The 6,971-nt window shown below is 31.4% G+C and overlaps 1 long non-coding RNA gene across 3 annotated transcripts; it reads left to right on the top strand.

Moving 5' to 3' along the window:
- Window positions 1-1,286: 1,286 nt before the first annotated feature.
- LOC107479494 (uncharacterized) lies at window positions 1,287-5,511 on the top strand. 3 transcript variants are annotated; one of them, XR_001590168.3, is made up of 6 exons: window positions 1,287-1,516; window positions 1,606-1,731; window positions 3,252-3,319; window positions 3,414-3,543; window positions 4,618-4,766; window positions 5,004-5,511. It is a non-coding gene; the product is annotated as an uncharacterized LOC107479494 (long non-coding RNA). The 3 variants fall into 3 exon arrangements; XR_001590167.3 differs by lacking the exon at window positions 3,252-3,319 and having other exon boundaries at window positions 1,291-1,516; window positions 5,004-5,499; XR_001590169.3 differs by lacking the exon at window positions 3,252-3,319 and having other exon boundaries at window positions 1,291-1,516; window positions 1,614-1,731; window positions 5,004-5,499.
- Window positions 5,512-6,971: the final 1,460 nt, after the last annotated feature.

The raw sequence follows: 6,971 nt of genomic DNA on the forward strand, positions 1-6,971 counted from the left end.
CTTACACTTGTTTTTACTTTTTATTCCATATATTTAATGCACTAACTTCTTGTATGGATAGAAATAAGAAATGAAAAATGTTATAAAAAATGGTGTATATGTAAAAAATCAATCATGTGTCTTTGTAATAAATATGTGTTGTGATAAGATTGAATAGGTATATGTCCATTCTCAAAAGAGATTGAATTTAATGAATATTGAAAATGTTATCTTTTGTATGTCTATAAATAGAAGGCTAATTCTCAAATAATATACACACAACATCAATAACAATAATCTTCTCTCTATTATTTATATACAAAACTTTTTTCTCTCTCTTTCTTTCATTCGCTACTACTATACATATATGAGTCATCTCCTTTATAATAGTAATTGTAGTGAATATTACTACTAGAGATATCTAATTATATTTCATATTTTATATTTGTTACCTCTTTTACTATTAGAAAAAACGTTTTTTCGACGCAAAAAATCGACGGTTATTTCTGCCGTCGATATTTATCGACGGCTTGCTGTCGATATTGTTAGAAAAAAATAATTAAAAATAAAATATTAAAATCGATGGCTAGGTTATCGATAATGTTATGATACATAATATTATCGTCACATTATCAACGAACTTGGGGCTGAAAATAATTTTATTTTAAAATCGACAAAAACGACGTCGATTTTATTAATTAAAATATCGACACCAATTACCGTCAATAAATTTTAACGGTCTAAATTATCTTCTAAAACTAGGGGTGGCAAAACGGGTCGAGTCCGCCGGGCCGATCCGCAAAACCTGCTAAAAAAGGCGGGTCGGGCTAGGATTTCGAACCCGCCAAATTAAGAAAACCTGCCAAACCCGCACCGCCAAATTGGCGGGTTTTGGCGGAGCGGGGCGGGCCGGTCCGCCGGGCCGAAGCTTTATATTTTTCTTTTTTTTATTAAATAAAATAGTGGTTACTATTATAAAATTAATAATTATAAAATTTTTAAACACTTTTTTCATTTTTTGTTTTTATTCTTCTTTTAATTATTAACTTTATTTATTTTGATTTACAATTTCGTATATATACTCAAATTATGTGACTTATTTTTTAAAATAAAGATGATTCTATTGACAAATATTATTTTGAACAATTCTATTGAAGTTAAAAATTAAAAAAAATAATAAAAAATTATGGAGTTGGAGCGGGCCAGCCCGCTTTGCCACCCCTATCTAAAACCAAATAAATTGTATAAATTTAATATATAAAATAAACGCATTGAGTAATTTAAAATCGACAAACAAATGGGTTGTCGATTTTTATCATTAAAAAACACTTACCCCCGTCCACTCCCCGCGTCCAGAGAATTCAGAAACACAATTCCCTTTTACCCCAAATTCTCCATTTCAGCACCAACCCACGTCATTCTCCGCTGCCGTCGCCGCTCCGTCACGGTTGCATCGCCGGCGCTCCTCAACACATACTCTCTCTCAACCATAAATCCTACTCCGACGCCTTACCCAAACCAAGGGTTTTCAGCGAGGGTCAGTTTCCATTCTTTCTTCTTTGTTTAGGGTTTATTCATAAGTTATTCGATTCAACATGCATTTGATAAGAATTGAATGTTGTCAAGGATAACAGGCAGGAGCACGTAATTTGAAAACCCTTACTGGCGCTGGTTCCGAAGTTCCCTTCGCCATTGTCGCTGGTTCTACTTGTCGTCGCTGCTAGCTCGTGCTTATCCAATGGCCTGGTGAGGGTGAGTTACCTGCTCCCCTGCTTGTGTTTGGATTCTTCTCTACTCCCCTGCTCCCCTACTTAGCTAATTAATTTGTTGATTTAGGGTTTCATATTTTAGATAATTAGTTTGTTGATTGGTTTTTAATGGATGATTTAGTAATTAGGTTTTAAATTTAGATTTTTAATTTAGTTTGTTTATTGATTGACAAAACATACGGAGGGAGGGAATTTGTAATGCTGAACTGAACACCCAATAATTGTTGCAGTTATCTCAGTTGTTGATATTTTGCTAAAAATGTGCTAGAGAGCATGAACTACAAATTCTGTGTGTAGATCTACATTTAGGATCTATATTTGTCTAATTATAATACAGTTTTTTTTAATTAAAAAATATAAACAGGAACAACAAGAAATGTAACTTCTATGAACAGATCTGGCAATAAAATATTATTTCACATGCTTCTTTTTCCTTACAAAAGAATGAAAGAGTTGAATATATAGGAATTTAAAATTTTGACCCAAAAACCAGCATGCACAGTTAGATCCACTAGTAAATACTAAATATTAGTAGGCTAATAGCTCTCTCTTTTGAGGATTTCTAGTTATTTTCTATAGCAGTTGAACTTCAACCCCCCCTCCCCACGGTTCTATTATCCATTTTGACATTAGTATTATTTGCATTACTAAATCATGTGTTGTTTTGGAAAATATATAAATCTGAACAACTCAGGTTGTTGAGCTTGTTGCCATTAGAAATAGTTAATGATAGAAAATGGAGAACTATTTTTATATAGTTTTTTTTAGGTGTCTTGTTATTAGATCCTGTCATTTTATCATTAAATTATTTCTTCTTTATAAACCCTGTTTAGAGCCATAATCCTTGCCATGAATCAACATTAAATTATTTCTTCTTTATAAACCCTGTTCAATAGACAAGTTGTTCAGTGCTGGTAGTCTTGAATTTTTTGTAGTCTCAAAAATTTGATGGTTGCCAGTTTTAAAAAGTCAAAAATTTGTTCACCACTGTTGTTGGCATTTTCTTCTTTGATGGCTAGAATTTTCCTCAATCGAGAGCAATCCGAGACCACAAGCTCTTCAAGATTTTTTTTCAAGTGTTTTGGCGACAGGAACAGAAAATATGTTTTCCAACCTTTTACAATCTTAAACCCATATCTTATGCAAATTGTTTTACTTAAGAATCCCTTCAAGCTGGTTTTTTTTCATGTTGAACATGTGCTCTAATTTTGGTTTTTCTTAGAAGCTGATGGCTTATTTTCTCAAGCGAGATCAAATATAGCTTTCATTGACTTGCAATTTGTAACCAACAGTTTATCTTTATCTTTATGCTTTATTAGTACTATTATTAATTTAATCTTTATATTATAATTAATTTTTCCATGTTGCCCAAGCATTTTGCCCATGAATAAGTAATCAAAATAAATGAGAAAATAACCTTAGCTTGACTGACCAAGCATTTTGCCCATGAATTCACGTTAATAAGATATATGTTTGTTTGCTGTGTTTATTCCAATGCCTAAGGAACAAATTAACACGGGATATTATAATATATACAAGCTGAAACCAAGGTCTATATATAATACAAGCAGGTTAGAAATATAATTATTCTTGTACTTCTTTTTATATGTCAGATTAATTATTTTTATGAATGATTAATTCTGAGTACAATGACAATTTGGTCAGGGCTGTTAAGGTGTGGAAAGAGCTGCAGATTAAGGTGGATAAATTATCTGAGGCCTGATATCAAGAAAGGGAATTTCACCATTGAAGAAGAAGAAACCATCATCAAGCTTCATGAAATGCTTGGCAACAGGTACATATTCATGATTCATGATTCATGATACATGCATGTCATCCTCTCTCATCATGTTCTATATATCTTTAACATGCATGGATGATGCTATTTTCTTGATTTAATAGTTATCCTTAATTTGTAAATAAAATGGTTGATTCAGTAGTGCTAGTTTTCATCTCCTGTTTCAAGAAGCTGGATTATTATTCATGAGTTCACAGAAGAAAATTAAAAGCTAGGCCACATTATTGATGAGTTGAAGGTATTCTGCCACCTTAATTTGACTCTCCAAATAAAATTAAATACCATGCATTTTCATTATTTTAAAAATATCTTTCACATTAGAATTAAAATTTTAATTTAGTTGATATTATGGTCATCTTTGTAAATTGTACAGGACCTGAATAATTCTATTGAAATAATGTCAAAAAGAAGTAAGAGATAGAACTAATAATTTGAGAACATGAGAAGACCCTGTTACAAGCATTAAGATAACAAAATGTGGGGCTATACAAGATTCTCTTATAGATCTGTGGCTTGTGCAAGAATCTTAGTGTGGCAGTTTATGTCACATGCATTCTATAGTACTATGTGCAACACATGCATATATAGTAGTATCAAAACATTGAGTTTCATTGTTCACTCTCCAACGTAATCTACAATTAGAATGAATGGGAACTACTTATGAAAATATATAGCGTCATGGATGGGTTAGTTAGAACTTAGAATAATTTCATTTCTGTAGCATTTGAATGAGTCAATTGAGAAGAAAGAGTTAGAGTGAGAGGCTTATATGGTTTTGTTTGTTTGTTCCTATGGGTTAGAACTTAGAATAATTTCATTTCTTTATTAGCTTAACAAGGCAATATACGGCCTAAAACAGGCTCCCAGGACTTGGTTCTTAACTCTTTCTTCTACTTTATATTTTTTGTTTTAAGAATACTAAATCAGATCCATTTCTATTCATAAGAAGAACAACTGACTCGATCATTTTTCTATTAGCCTATGCGGATTACATTTTGATTACAGGTAGACTGAACTTACTTACACAAAAAATATGTTGTATACCTATTAACTAAAATGAATATGTTGCAGGAAAATCCTGTTCCAACACCAATGGTTTCTTCTACAAAACTGACAGAATTCATAACAGAAAGGTTTTGAAGAAGAGATTGAGCAACAGATTTCATTTACACTATCACAAGTATTGGTAGAGCTTAAGACTTCCAGAAAAGCTATTAAAGGTTTAACCTTCTACTTTTTTATTTATTTATTATCTCTGTTAAACTATTGAGTTTTAATTTATCTTCATCTTTATTATCTCTGTTAAATTATTATGCATGCTTATCTATACTTATTTATATATGCTTGTTTGTGTAAACCATTCATGGTGAAAGTATAAATTATATTCATGATAAGACATTTATTTGTTGTGGTTTCTCGTTGAAAAAAAAATTAAAAAGAATATTTAACGTGTACAGGATATGGTTGGTAGAGACGGAGATCACGGTCGTAGCCGTGGCCGTGGCGGAGGCCGAAAGGGGAAGCCTAGGCTTTCTACTGGTCAGCCCCTTGACTTGCATGCGGATCCATACTCTCTCGTTGGGTCATCATCCGACACGACTGGTTATATTGATCCTTGCTCTGTTTTTCTGTTGATGGTTGTTATGTTGTTCTTGCTACTAGTTTGTTGCTCTGTTGCTGACTTGTGTTCTTGAGATCTTGGCTTCCTTCCGTGGTTGCTGAATTGCTAGGTTTTATTTTTATTTTTATTTTTTGTTGTAATGTTATAATGTTATTTTTTGCTAGAATTAGCTTTTAAGTATATAATTAATTCAATTGTTCTTATTATATTCTTTGTTTTACGTAATAGTGAATAGAAAATTAGAAAATTAATGTTTGTTCATAATTTTGGAGGAAGAGGAATTAATATACTATATGTACTGTACCTTTTGTTATTAACTTAATGATTTGACAGACAAGGGTGGTTTTAACTTTTAATCCTCCTTGTAGGATTTGTTTTGAATGCATCCATGAATTTAATTACATTAAAGACGTCGAGTTTCTTCCTTTATAAAAGAATTCTGATATCTTTTGCTATTAGAGGGAATTCTGATATCTTTAGATTATTATTTTCAAGCAGAAAATTGCATGCTTAAGTTTTGTAATTAGTATTATTAATTTATTATCTAATATTTAGTATAAATTTTATTTTTTATTTAAAAGTTTATTTACCTTGTTATCTAATATTTTGTATAAATTTTATTGTTATTTTTATATTTAAAAGTTTATTTGTATTAACGGTTTACTATTTTTCAAATAGAAAAATAATTTAAACATATAACTATTAAAATCGACGGTAAAGTTGTCGCTTTTAAAAGTAAAATAGACAAATTTAAATAATTAAATCGACGGCAACCGTGTCGATTTTATTCAATCATATCGACGGTGTTGTCGTCGATTTTATTAAACATATTATAGACAAAAGTGTTGTTGATTTTATTGAGTTAAATATCGATACAAAGGTCGTCGATTTTATTAAACATATTATAGACAAAAGTGTTGTTGATTTTATTGAGTTAAATATCGACACAAAGGCCGTCGATTTTATTGAATCAATTATCGACAAAGAAGGCGTCGATTTTAAATAATAATATTGACGGCATTGTTGTCGATTTACTCCCATATTACAGACGGAACAAATGTCGATTTTATTAAATTATTATTGACGGCCAAGAAAGCTGTCGATTTTATTAGCATTTTGAAAAATCAACAAGGTTTATAGCGACTAACTGCGCCGTCTATTTTGCCGTCGAATTTCAATATTATCGACGGTTTAGCCGTTGATTTGGTCGTCGATTTTAACGACGTTTCTTGTAGTCTTTCTTATTTATTTATTTAGTTATTTTATAACACGTTATCAGCACGAGACTCTGATCAAATTTTAGGAAGACTCCAGGTAACAAATTTTTATTATGTCAAAACTCTTTCATCTGGAATTTAATGCTTTTGATATATTTGGAAATAATTATTTATCATGGATATAGATGCTGAAATCCATCTTGATTCAATGGATCTTGGAGATACCATTGAGATTGAAAATAATACATCCCAAAAAGATAAAACCAAAGCTATGATTTTCCTTCGTCGTCATCTTGACGTATGATTGAAAAATGAATATCCCACGTTAAAAGATCATGCAGATCTGTGGAAAGACCTTAAAAAAATGTATAATCATCAAAAGACGGTGATACTTCCTCAAACCCGATATGTTAGAGAAAACTTTCTCGACCTTCCATGTCTCGAATGTGCTCTTGGAGCAGCAGTATCGAGAAAAAGAAATTAAAAATATTTTGAGTTAATTTCTTGCTTTATTGTTGCTGAACGCAACAATGAGCTACTTTTGAGAAATCATGAAGCGCGCCCAGCTGGCGCGGCCCCTTTCCTGA

The sequence above is a fragment of the Arachis duranensis genome, chromosome 3 (assembly GCF_000817695.3).
Source record: "Arachis duranensis cultivar V14167 chromosome 3, aradu.V14167.gnm2.J7QH, whole genome shotgun sequence".
Taxonomy (NCBI): Eukaryota; Viridiplantae; Streptophyta; class Magnoliopsida; order Fabales; family Fabaceae; genus Arachis; species Arachis duranensis.